We start from the raw sequence: 14681 nt of genomic DNA, 5'->3' as shown, positions 1-14681 counted from the left end.
TTCCCTCAATGAACCTGTGTTAAAAGATTGGAGTCCCTGAATGTGGATAAAAATGGTAAGAAGGAATTAAGGAATTAGCTCTTTCAGGTCTTTTAAACCTGGCTGAGAAGTTCTGAGTGTGTCACTGAGGGAGGAGATGTCAGGATTTTACCCCAAACTGGTTATTGTCTCTGAAGTGAGTGGCCAGGACCTTGCATGAGTGTAAAGGCATTGGCTTTAAACTTGGTTTTTAATCTAGAGGGAAGGACTTTTTGTAGTCTGTGGCCTCTAATAATGAGAATTGGAAGGGCTACTGCACCTAATCTCAAGGCAGCCTCCTCAGCTTTAGTGAAAGATCAAATGATATAAACTGGCTTTAATTCTGAGTAGCTCTTGAGTTTATGTTCCTTCCATGCTGCACTGATTCATTACACAGGCTAGACTAGGCTAACACAGAAAAGCTTATTTTTCAGTCATATAAAGTCCACTGTGGATAGAGCGACCCTCCCTCCATGGCAGCTGTGCTTTGATGTGTGATGACTCATAGATACCAGCTACTTCTGTGTTGCATGTCTACCATCTTGGCACACAGGCCTGATCAATGCACAAAGTAAAGAAAGGAACAGAAGGTAGGTGAGGAACTTCAATCCATGTTGATGCAGGTCACTTTCATTCATGCCCTATTAGCCAGAACAAACCACAGAACTCTGCCTAACTACAAAGGGCTGATGAGTCATTTCTTTGTGTGCCCAGTTGGAAAGAACATCAAATCAAATGATGTTGAGCAAACCTTCATAGCATTGTGTCTCCCCCGTCCAAAGTAATATTAAACTGTATGGGAATAGAGTCATTAGAGATTTGGAAGGTTAAGCAGCTAATTGAACAATAATTAAGTAAAGCTTTATTGAGTATCTACTACTATGTGGCTGGCTTAGCTTTCCACGCCAAGATTGAGGAGTGAACAAAGTATAGGGATTTACTGCAGTCATGGAATTTACATTGCAAAATGAGAGGCAAACACACAGGAAACTCTATAAAATAATATATATCTTTTTTTAATTGAAGAGGTGTAGTTAGATGCTTGCAGAGAATCATCAAAGCTTTGTGTGACAGAGTTTCTCAGAAGCAAATTTATATTAAGAAGTCAGCATAATTTTCTCTGAGGAGGTGATATTTACAGAATCTGAATGGCATGAAGACACAACCATGTGAAGTCAGGAGGAGAAACACTCCAGACAGGGAAGGTTAGCCCAAAGTCTTGGCTGAAGAAATGAGCTCTGGGTGACAACAGAATGGAAAGTGGGTCATTGCGGGTGGGGCAGGGTGAGAGAAGAGAACTGTGTTATTAGATAATGCAGGTCTAGGGAGGGATCAGTTCATGTAGGTGTTTAAATGCAAGATGAAGAGTTTTGAATCTGATGGGAACCCATTGGGGAGTAGTAAGCAGCAGAATGGCATGATCTGATTTATGTTGATGACTGGCATAGCATAGTCTTCCAAGCCTGTGCATTCCTGAACCCCCAAAATAGAAGCTACAATGACAGACATCTGTGTGAGAGCCAAAGGCAATATCCGAATTGAAAGGTGCTAAGCTCCACTTGCTTTCAATGGGACTGTCAGAGAAATACATTGTTACTGAAAAATGCCAGTGTTGGCAAAATCTAGTCTTATCTGAAAAGCTAAAAGGAAACTGCAGGTGTGTAAAATGTGACCCTGGTTTTAGCAAACTCAGGTAACTCCAGCTGGCATTTAAACTGATAGTATACATCTGGCTCTCATTCTGATGGGGGAAGAGCCTCAGAATGTTTTTACATGAAAGAGATTGAGTCAAGGCAAGTCAAGGTCATGGTGATGACGGATGCTTTGTCAGCTCAGCCTTAGAACAAGATGGGGGAGAAGAAGTACCGGTGGGTGGCATTTTGGGGAGAAGTTTTCATGATGCTCAGAAGTGGCATCATCAGCCAACAGAGGCAGATGGAAAATTCTTCTCCACTTGGGCTGTCAGAACTGCTTCATGAGAAAAGTTACCACTGCAGATGATTTCTTATGTAGATAGATGCAGTGATACAAGAAGGAAATGGTTTCAGGGTATTTATTTCAAACCTTGTTTCTGAGGACCCAGAAGTTCAAAGGAAGTGTTGCAGGAGTATCCATGGCCATAAAGAATAAGGGGAAGAAGTTATATTCCTAAGCACAGGGTCACTTTGAAAAATGTCATCCAAAGCTGTGCTTCACGTATTATGTATTAAAAAATGTTGGGGTTCCACAAGAAATTTTATCTGAAAGAAATATTCTCACTGCTAAATGCGTGTTTAAATGCAAGAAAACCAAATACAGAGATATAAGATCAGAAACAATATAAATCACATACATCTATGTGGTATTCTATGTTCCTTTATTTCATCCTCATAAATTTTCAAGATAACTGCTGTCAACCTCAGTCAGCTATTATTCAAGGTCACATTGCCAGTAACTTGTCAAAATAGGTTTTAAAACTGGATCTCTGACTTCAAAGACCACCCATCCTTTTTTTTATTTCATTATTCTGTTATGTCATGCAGGATCACCTCATATCCACCATTCACTAACTTTGTGATCTCCATTAGATACCAGCTTTTCTGAAGCTCAGATTCATCATCTATTAAAGAAAAATATGGTCAAACTCAATAAAACCAATAAACTCAATAAAACCAAATAAACCAATAAAACCAAAACTGATCTCAATAAAACAAATCTCATTATTTTGAGTTTCATATGACACAATATATTTGGAGGAAGAAACTAACAGAAACCAAACATTATGGTGGACACTTTTACATATATTGACTCATCAGATAATCACAGAGATCTTATGATGTGGCTGATGATGCTTAACTGTACAGATAAGGAAATTGGGTACAGAATAACTATCAGATTAACCGTGTGAGCCTAAACAGCCAGGAGACATGGGTCTCCTTGTATGCATGTGAACAGGACTTTGACTGCTTACTATGTTTCTAAAGGGTTGAACATCATAAATCAAGTGAATAAATACCTATGTTACCTGCTCTTATATTGACAAAGACAACTTCAAAAAACCCTTATGTACAGTTTCTTTATTACTGGGTGTCAATATGAGTGCAAAAATATCAAAGTAGACAGAATTTAATTACTATTGTGTATGTCTGGGTGTTATACTGAGGGAAAGATAATATTTGGATGATTTGATTAAATAAAAATGAATATAATGAATAAATTGTTATATATTTATTTCATAATTTACTTTAATTATCTTTATTTCAGTAATATTACTATGTTACATAATACTAATTTTTTAAAAAGATTTTATTTATTTATTATTTGGCAGAGAGAGATTACAAGTAGGCAGAGAGTCAGGCAGAGAGAGAGAAGGAAGCTCCCCGCTGAGCAGAGAGCCCGATGTGGGACTCGATCCCAGGACCCTGAGATCATGACCTGAGCCGAAGGCAGCGGCTTAACCCACTGAGCCACCCAGGCGCCCCCATAATACTAATTTTTACATATTTAATTTTGTCAGTAATTTTCTGGCTGACTAAAAATAAATGTAAATTCATTCAAAGGTTGGTAAATGTTAACACATTTTCATCTGAAATGTAAATTTTAGCATGTATAAAATATAAACACTAGAATTATTTTACACCTATTATTAAACAATATTTTTCTTTTTAAATATTCAAACTGACCAATAGAGCTGAAAGCTAAAGTGCACATTTAGATAATTTAGATTATTTTCATATCAAGTCATTCCAATAAAGTTAGTGTTGCTTTGTTTTCAAATAGATTTCTACTGAAAATTTTAAATAGAACTTTTCAGTTCTGGCATTAAGTTTGCATCTAGTTGCCAAATTAGGATATTAATATTACCCTCATGTATCTTATTTATAAACCAACAAATATATAAATGTAAGAGTAATACGAAATATTTAGAGTTGAAGAATGTTTTTTAGTTGCTTTATGTGGCTAGTATGTGCAAATCCTAGAAGTCTAGAGATTTATAGAGTATTCCCCTGCATAGAGTTAATTCAAGAAGGAATATTCAGATGCTTAGAGTTAAGGAGCCACTATACTGGTCCTGAGAGTTTGATTCCAGGTTACTGAGGTGTTTATGTTTAAAAATAAATAATAAATAAATATTTTTTTTCTGTATGTGTGTGTTTGTGTGTGCATGTTTTGTGATATAAGTGTCTACCTAATTCTAGAGTCAACCTTTTTCTATAAAGAATCAAACAGTACCTATTTTTTGTTTTGCAGGCCGTGTTAATGCTGCCATTTTAGTGCAAAAGGAGCCATAGACAGTATGTAGACAAATAAGTGTGTCCTGATTTGGCCCACAGCAGGATGAATTTGGCTCATGGGCTGTAGTATGTGGGCCCCTGCATTAAGATGGGATCCTAAAAAAAATTCTGTTTTTTTCTAGGACCAAGAAAGTCCCTGCATGTTGTTATGCCTTGTAAATAGGAAGGAGATTCATAGATATATACGTTAAAAAATTAGTCGGAGCAATTGTAAATTTATTGATCTGCTATTTGAAAGCAATGCTCAGTGACACATTCACTTTGCATAATCAGGTTTCTCAGATAGACAGCTTGGTCAAGTATTTACACATGAGACTTGTTAACTGAAAATGCATACTAATCTTAGGTGATCAGATGTTCTCAGATTCTGCTATGATGGTCCTCCTCCTTAAATAGATATATACGTTAAAAAATTAGTCGGAGCAATTGTAAATTTATTGATCTGCTATTTGAAAGCAATGCTCAGTGACACATTCACTTTGCATAATCAGGTTTCTCAGATAGACAGCTTGGTCAAGTATTTACACATGAGACTTGTTAACTGAAAATGCATACTAATCTTAGGTGATCAGATGTTCTCAGATTCTGCTATGATGGTCCTCCTCCTTAAATGCCTATTTACTTATTTTTTATTTGGCTTCTTCACAGATATTGGGGGTCAGAAAGACTTCTGACCTTGGAGCATGCCCACTTGCCTCAGAACAGTTATAATAATACCCATACGATCACCAATAATAATAGTTCAAAAGGAATGATCAGAAGGTACTCCCTATGATTCATGCATATGATAACTCACATAGTTAGAGAAAGAGCAATCTGTAATCTTCTAGTGAAAATTTATAATCCATAGCATTCTGAGGAGCTCAGTCTGTGAAATATGGGGCATGATGGGGACAAAGGAGTGGGATCATTCAGTTAATATTTGTTGCCTATAAAAAGAGGAACATAAGAAAAACTTTAATGTTGTATAAAATGAGTGAAGCTTTCTAAAACACATTTTCAGAAAAGTGCAGGAACTGCATTAATATGAACTAAGATATAATATTTTACTCTTTATATCAATATTTCAGGAAGTCAGAGATAATAGCTTTAATAATTTTCTTAATGTGTCTTTTTTCTCTCTTCCCTCTCTTGCACTGAGAATCAGAAAGTCAGTGGTTGTGGAAAAAAGCAATATATAATCTATCCAGGATACTCATGATTGTAGAACCCAACACCACTCACTTAAGGCTTCAAGCAACAGACTGTGTAGTTCTTTTTTAAGTTCAATTTGTTTCCTGCATTGTTTTTATAATGTGGCCTTTCAAGATGTTTTGGCATTAGCTTGCAGCACATACTTACACTGGGAGTTAATATATGTTAAGTCAGTTCCAAGTTTGGAAACAATCCTTGCTGATTTGAAGGTAATATACGGTGCTTGTCGTTGGAAATGTGTGTGCAGGTGCACTGTATGCCGACAATGTGCAGTTGGCATTAACATTAATCACAGATTTGAATTTGGCAGATGCTAGATTTTATAGCAAGTATAATCTAGTAGTACTGCAAAAGACAGTTATAGAACTTCTCATTTTTTCTGAGTGACGAATTAGAATGTAATTAGAATCACAAGCATTAAGATGTGTGTGCATGTGTATTTTTGTGTTAACTTTAACTTTTCTGTCACCTTCTAGGGCTCCTATTAACCAGTAGTAGTGTCTTAAATTTACAGTTTTCTTGCCATATCCAGATTTGGAATATATTTTCCATCTCTGAATAGATTGCCTCAATAACCACAGTACTGGGAGCTCCTTAAGGCTAGAAATTGTATTGTTCAGTTCTCCATTTCTATGTTTCCAGTAGCTAATTCATGTTCCCCTCAAGAAGAAAGGTAGCATCTTCCTATAATTCAGACCTATTAAGAATTTGTCCCATCACCTCTATTAAAGTGGGTACTGTGTAATTTTACAAATATTTCTCTTGACATACTGCTCCACATAAATGTAACACCACATCTTCTATAACTTCCTTATATCACTTAAAGAAGGCAAAACCAGGGATCTCTGCAAAATTAAGTTCATTTATTTAGCACATATTTATTGAACATGTACTATATGAAGGGTGTTAAGGGATAGAGCAGTAAACACAGGGGTTTGCACTGATTAAAATTATAATAGATGTAAGCGTCCTAAAACTACCCAAGAATTTAAGTGTAAAAATCAAAGAGCCATCAAATTAATGGAACTTCCTATGTGCCAGGAATTATTTGAAGCATTGTCTAAATAATAATTAATTTACTCTTTAAAACGTTGTGATTTTAAAAAGATAAAACACATGTACAGAAAAATTAAGTAGTTTCTTCGCATAGTGTGTAACCAGCTTGACCACAGTTTTGCCCAAGTTGTTTAGCTCCAGAGCCCACATTCTTATTCCTTTCACTCATGGTGTTACTTGCTCCAAAATAAATAAGTGAATGAATGAATGAGTAAATAAACAAACAAATAAATAAGGCAACTCTTCAGTCAGATAAATGACTTGCACTGCTGTTTTTATGATGATTATTTCCCATGACCAAGCTTTTGATGTGTGATGGCAGCAACGAGTTCAAGGTGATATTGCCTGTCAAGAATGTGGAGTCTGAATATTCTTCTATTTTATCGTTGTAATATAGAACCATATGCTTTGGCAATCAACTGGGTGAAGGGCAGGAACAACATCCTCATAAAAACTGATGAACAAAAATGTTATGCCAAAAAATAGTTGTCACAGATTTTCCTGAGGGTCAGCATAAGGTTAGCAGGACCAGAATTTCACCCAGAAACCCGTTCTGAGTCAATTCCAGGACAGAAACATTTGAATGAAAAATTGTAAATATATATATATATATATATATATAAAGACCATCCGTGTAGTTATAAACAAACAAGAAATTACACAGTATGCATTGAATATCTGATTTGAATGTACAGAATATTCTAGTCATACTAAAAAAGAATCTGGTTGCAAAGTGTTCTGGGAGGAAACCAATGAGTTGACATGTGCTCACATTGAAGGAAATATGCCACAAAGTATGATTTTTATTGGAGTGGATGATCATCAGCTATGGATAATGAATTCATTTCAATAACAAGTAAGTTGGATCTATTCCTCATTGAGAACAATGAAATGGTGTCTTTGGCATACAAAATGTACATTCTGGTAGCAGTAGACGAGATTTTAAGTCCTACTAATATTCTTTTAGAAAGAAAAACATTATCTGATTTTCATACTTATGCTAAGTAATTGTACACATATAGTTTAGCTCTACTTTTTCAAACAGACAGAATTCTAGGGTTGTTATCTAGAAGCATCCTATTGTCACACATGCATGTAAATCAAAAATCTCCAAACCAACTATTATTTAGTAAAAAAAGTTGATATGTTATCTCCATCTTCCTGACTTTTGTGTCTCTCAATTACTTTCAGTCTTCGAGTCAAAGTTAGGATAGTATTTAATCAATACATTTTTTCAAATTCCAACAAGAACTTCACGACTTTAAGAAGTTACATTTTAATAATTGCTGATGGTGTGATTCACACCAATCACACAGACAGACAAGAAAGACAAAGAAAGTTTCACAGAATTTGTATTAAAGTTGACTTGATGGAATTGGGGTGCTATCGACAAGATGAAGGGTAGTGGGGTCAGTCTGAGAAAAAGGCAAGAGCATTAGGTGTCCTTTTCCAATTGAGTTATTCCTGATTCCTAAAGAAGACTTAACAGGGTTTTTGAGAATCTCACAAAATTGCAAGAAAAAACAAAAACAGAAACAAAAACATTCCCACCAAAGAGCGAAGCTGTGGTAAAGGCTCATATCTCCACAGACACCGAGTTTGATGCTTATGATTAGGCTGGTTCTGACTTCACTGAGATCAACGTCCAGCTTTGAATGGTCTCAGTTCCTGATATGATCAATGTGACCTAGAGCTAGTTATGCTTTTTCCTTCTTCACTTTCAGATGTTAAAATCCTTCTAGAGGGAGAGGTCATTAGGCAGAAGTTATCAAAATAACCATGTATACAAAGAGAAAATATGTAACTGAAAACTGATAGAGACAATTGGTAATACGGAGAACAGGGAATCTGTTTTCAGGAATATTTTTTTTTTCCTAAAGCAATGATTAATATAGCAAAGGAACTAATAGAAATCAAGACAACAGAGAGATAATTGTAAACAATAAGTAAATCTTGCTAAGTGTATTAAAGTCAAAATATAGTACCCAACTATATTCCTATAGACCAGCAATAAAAACTTGGAAAATTCAAGAACAATATTTAATTGTAGAAAGAAAAATTGATGGAGTGAACTTAGGAGCTCAAAATTAGCTTGAAACTTTCAGTTTTCAAAATACACCTTAAAGAGAATAAAAAGTAAGACGCCAAAAGGGAAAATGAATTTCCAGCACAACAGACTTTGTTATTGTTTTGAGAATATATAAAGATATCTGCAAATGACTTGTAAAAGGCAAATGACAATAGAAAAATGGACAAATACTTGATCAGGTGTTTCACAAAGGATATCCAGATAAAACATTTGAAAATTGTTCCTTCTCACTAATCATAAGGAAAATGCAAATCAAAACTATAAACCTGTAATGAAATATCATTATTATTACACAGTACCTGAATTGCCAAAATTAAAAAGACTATAGGGGCACCTGGGTGGCTCAGTGGGTTAAAGCCTCTGCCTTCAGCTCAGGTCATGATCCCAGGGTCCTGGAATGGAGCCCTGTATGGGGCTCTCTGCTCGGCGGGGAGCCTGCTTCCCTTCCTCTCTCTGCCTGCCTCTCTGCCTACTTGTGATCTCTGTCTATCAAATAAATAAATAAAATCTTTAAAGAATAAAAGACTATGAGTGGTAAGCATTGACAAGGATAAGGTTTAAGTGGAATTTTCATACACTGTAAGAGGATATTGGTATGACTACCTTTACAAACTGTCCGGCAGAGTTTACTGAAGCTAATCCTACATACTAGCATCTAATGCAATATATACAATAACACCATTGTATGCGTGATTACATTCAGAGGTGTATACCCAGCAGGGATATTTACACATATAGGCCAATAAATACAACATGGTCCATAGAACACTTATAGCAACCAAATTCTGGAAACAACCCCAAATTGCAACAATGGAACAAATAAGCAAATTAATAATTATTCATATAATAAGTTAATATACATTCTTGAAAATAAATGTATTACAAATAAACACAACCATATGGATCAATCATAAACATACTTTTGAGCCAAAAATGCCAGGAAAAATAGATATCATACTGTATAATCATATTTATAAAACTTTCAAAAATGGGTAAAAGCAATCTATGGGACAAGAAAAGAGGAATACAAACCATAAGTGACTCTTAATCTCATGAAACAAACTGTGGGCTGCTGGGGGGAGGGGGGTTGGGAGAAGGGGGGTAGGGTTATGGACATTGGGGAGGGTATGTGCTTTTGGGTAAATTGGAAGGGGAGATGAACCATGAGAGACTATGGACTCTGAAAAACAATCTGAGGGGTTTGAAGTGGTGGGGGGGTGGGAGGTTGGGGTACCAGGTGGTGGATATTATAGAGGGCACAGCTTGCATGGAGCACTGGGTGTGGTGAAAAAATAATGAATACTGTTTTTCTGAAAATAAATAAATTGGAAAAAAAAAAAGAAAAGAGGAATAGAATGAAGTTAATGATTGAAACAGGTAGAAGGGAGTATCTAGATGTGTTAGTACTATTCTGTTCATTAACTTTTATGATATTATATGGATATGTTCGTTTTTTGGTTAATTTATGGAGCTTCATAACTGATTTATCTGTATTTCTCAATATATATTATTAGTCAATACAAGCTATTTCACAAGGCTTGAAAAGCTTTAATATTCAAATTATCAAAAGAAAACTGCTCATTACATATTCCTATTTTACTATTTTCTCATTATTTTGTAGGCCACCTGAAAACTGATTATACAGGACTTGACTCTCAAGGTGGTATTAAGGTTCTCATTCACATAAACATCAGTAAACTGGGGATTTATATTAAACTCACACAGCTTAACCCCAACCAAATATTGTCCATGGAGTCTGCAGTCAAAGGAGTATCAGTAAAATAACAGCCTTATGCTAGTTCTGAGATTCTGCCATAAGATGGTAGAGAGTATGACAATGTTAAATATTGGAACAACACTTCTGTAAACACACTTTGTCCTCAAGAAGAATATTGACCGCACAAATTTGGGTTTATATTTTAATTTTAATTAGACAGCAAATAAGAAGTTGGCTTAGAATTTGACAGAAGTAGCAAATTACCTTTTGTGTGGGGTAGAAAGTAGACGGCCTTCAAAGCACAGTTGTAGAATACATAAAGGTGAAATAAATTGCAAAAAATAGTATTCACTTTTTGGAGAACGCTTAGAAATGCCCTGGAAGATGACATGTACCTTACTGATTTTTTTTTTTAAGATTTTATTTATTTATTTGACAGAGAGAGATCACAAATAGGCAGAGAGGCAGGCAGACAGAGAGAGGAGGAAGCAGGCTTGCTGCTGAGCAGAGAGACTGATACGGGACTCAATCCCAGGACCCTGAGATCATGACCTGAGCTGAAGGCAGGGGCTTAACCCACTGAGCCACCCAGGTGCCCTATCTTACTGATTTTTAAAATATACAGTATTTTGTAGGAAGACATTCCTGGAGGTGTTTCTTTTAATATGAAGCCTCTAAAAATCCAAGGCAGTTGACTTTGTTTTAAACCTCTGAATGCTTTTACAGTGGAGGCCAGAATATGATGTCTGGACTTTACACTTGAGGAGAGAGACACATATGTCCCCACTGCTGGAAGTGTGGGCTGCTGACAGATTCCAGCTGAGCCCCTCCCTGGGGATAGTCTATTGCAGAAAAAACTGCTGGGCACATGGCTAGACTTCTCCCCCTGCAGTAGCCTATCCATGATGATGAGCGTTAAAGAAATATTGCACCAGACAAGTTAATCAGGCAAGAAAGAATTGATTACAACTGTTGTAAGAGACATCCTGCTCTGCATTAGAGGAGAGGAATTGAATTCAACCCTACTGAAACAAAAGGTGGGACAGTGTTTAAGCACTGGATGAAGGAGTGGAAAAGCACTGCGAATGTTACATTGACCGTTATGACTGGCCATCTGTGTTTGCTAATTGTCTCTTACCAATATTAAGCTCCTACCCTCTCACACCAATTATGGGAAGATAGGGGTGCTGTATTTCTTGATGATATTTCAAAGGGATAGTTCCCAGGTTCTTGAGAAAGACACTCTTGGGTTGTAAAATGAACAAGTTCAACTACAGAGGCCCCATGAAATCAGCTGAATTTTCTGTTAAACTGGTTATCAGTCCAACTTCTTCCTCTGCCCAATCTTGCTTCTCATCCCTCCCTCCCTGAGAGGTATAGCTCATGAGAGTGATCTGAAACAGACTTTCTCCGGGCAAATGGACTCAAATCAGCTTGCAATGAATCTGCCTGAACACACACCATCTCCACTGCTTTTACTAGAAAAAAAAACAACACTCATTTTTTAAAAGTTAGGTGTGTAGCACCTCCTCAAAAAATACCCATCCTCTCTTCTCTATCCAACCCAATAAGCAGCTTGAACACTGATTTAATTTTTCCTCTTCTGCATTTTTACTCTATCCCTGAACAGAGAATATTATTTCCTGATTTTCCCTCCACTAACATAAACCACTTAATGAAGTAAAGGAGCCATGTTTAATACATCTTTGTGTTTGGGTAACTATAATACCTGAATTAGGAACAGGCATATTACAAATCAGTTAAACATATTTTAGAATGAGTTCTGATTCTACTTACTGTCTTCACCGTGTAGCTAACTAGATCATTTTGTTTTACTTTTGATTGAAAAGATAAAATATGTGTGTGTCCACAAAGGTTTTCATGTGGTATCCAACTAAGATCACATCATGTGCACACACGTGTTAATGTTTTAACTTGGGCAATAGGAGAGTTGCATTTTAAAATACCTTAGTTTTAAAAAGACTAACTTTTCTATTCATTTTTTTTTAATCTTACAAATCTAAGCTGAATTGTTTTAGCTCCCTTAAACACTCTTCAAACCAAATATTACAGTTACTTTAATACTAAAGATGAATTTTAATTCATTGATAAAGGTTAAAGAGTAAGGGAGGTAGGAGTTTCCAGAGACCTACAGGTTGCAAATATAGAATTTGAATGTTTTAATATAACTCCTTTTACCCCGTTGGGTTCAACTATGAATACAAATGGTTTTGAAATAACTGTGGCAAAGGTAAAAAGCAAGGAAAATACATGATTTTTTGTATACCTTACAGAAAGTACTTAGCAAAGAAGGCTTAATTGCACTAAAATCTAAAAACCTAGCCCATCCATTAGAAGCATAACAGAAGTAAGTTATGTTGATCAGCCAATCAATGGATCATCTAAAAAGATTTTGTGACATATAGAGAAAAGGATATAATGATGGTAATGATGTCACTCTGCACTGTGCTAAGCTGACCAAACTTAAAGAATATATTCACTTCTTTGAGATTATTCCTGCCAAAGAGAACACTGAAGTCACTCAAAACAGGTTCATAATTTGGTAAGTTTGGAAACTTGAAACAAACAGCATGGCTTAACTTTAAAAGAATGTTGGGCAAGGGGTGCCTGGGTGGCTCAGTCAGTTAAGTGACCAAGTGACTGACTCTTGATTTTGGCTCAGGTCATGATCTCAGGGTCCCGAGATTGAGCCTGGTGTTAAACTCCACTTTGGATGTGAAGCCTACTTAAGATTCTCTCTGCCCCTCCCCCTTTTCAACATGCTTGTGCTTGTGCTATGCACCTGCCTTTTCTAGCACATTAAAAAAAAAATGAGTAGAAGATTATATTGTTATAAAAATTAGAATATTCATCATTAAATAATAAATAATAATAAACAAGATGGGATAGGGAGGGAGACAAACCATAAGTGACTCTTAATCTCACGAAACAAACTGTGGGTTGCTGGGGGGAGGGGGGTTGGGAGAAGGGGGGAAGGTTATGGACATTGGGGAGGGTATATGCTTTTGGGTAAATTGGAAGGGGAGGTGAACCATGAGAGACTATGGACTCTGAAAAACAATCTGAGGGGTTTGAAGTGGCGGGGAGGTGGGAGGTTGGGGTACCAGGTGTTGGGTATTATAGAGGGCACGGCTTGCATGGAGCACAGGGTGTGGTGAAAAAATAATGAATACTGTTTTTCTGAAAATAAATAAATTGGAAAAAAATAATAATAAAAAATAATAATAAATAAAATCATTAAATAGATAAATAATAAGTTAAATAAAAGCACCTTAAGTTTAACTAGTAGAATATAGTAAAGGTATTTCTTGGAGGAAAATTTATAGTCCTGATGCAAATTTTAGAAGATAGAAAATGTTGAAGACTAATAATCTAAGAGTACCACTTAAAACACTGATAGCAGAACAAGTAAAACAAATATAGATAACATGAGAAAAAAAAGAATAAGCATGAAAAAATGAGTGAAATTTAAAAAATTATAAAAAGGATAAATAAATTAATACCTAGTTCTTTGAAAACATACATCTCTGTCAGATTTGGTCACCAAAGAGGAGGGGTGCTTGGGTGGCTTAGTGGGTTAAGCCTCTGCCTTCAGCTCAGGTCATGATATCAGGGTCCTGGGATCGAGCCCCGCATCGGGCTCTCTGCTCGCCAGAGAGCCTGCTTCCTCCTCTCTCTCTCTGCTTGCCTTTTTGCCTACTTGTGATCTCTCTCTGTCAAATAAATAAAATCTTTAAAAAAAAAGAGGAAAAGTTGTTCATAACACACATATAAAGAAAAAAAACTGCATTATGAATTATTATATAATGTTTTGGAAAATTTAGATCAAAAGGCCAATAACCTAGAAAAACATTTCACCAAACATCTCACCAAACCTGACTCAAAAATAAGTAGAACACTCAAACACACTAGACAAGTATGCATTTATAAGCTAACATCAATAAATAACTAATTACCCATCAATCCAAAGTCAAGTAAAAAACAAGTTTAAAAAAAATAAGGAAACTCTTTAGTTACCATGAAAGACTTGCCTTAGCCCATGTAAATATTTCATTGATTTGTTCATGCAAATTCTGTAATATTTACATGTGTCCAAAATCAGATTAAGGCAAACTGCTCCCCACTACACACACAAAGAAACTAGAAAAAAGAAAGAAAGATAAAAGGAACTACACGGAGCTAAACCTATGACAGAAATGACAAAACAAATCATCCAGGAAACATATATCACTACATAAGTAGCACTAGATTAACAGACTCTTGCTAATGGAAAAATACAGATGATTAGATCCTTCTTAATTCTATACACAAA

This window comes from Neovison vison, chromosome 11 (genome assembly GCF_020171115.1).
Source record: "Neovison vison isolate M4711 chromosome 11, ASM_NN_V1, whole genome shotgun sequence".
Taxonomy (NCBI): Eukaryota; Metazoa; Chordata; class Mammalia; order Carnivora; family Mustelidae; genus Neogale; species Neogale vison.
This window is presented reverse-complemented; position numbering follows the sequence as displayed.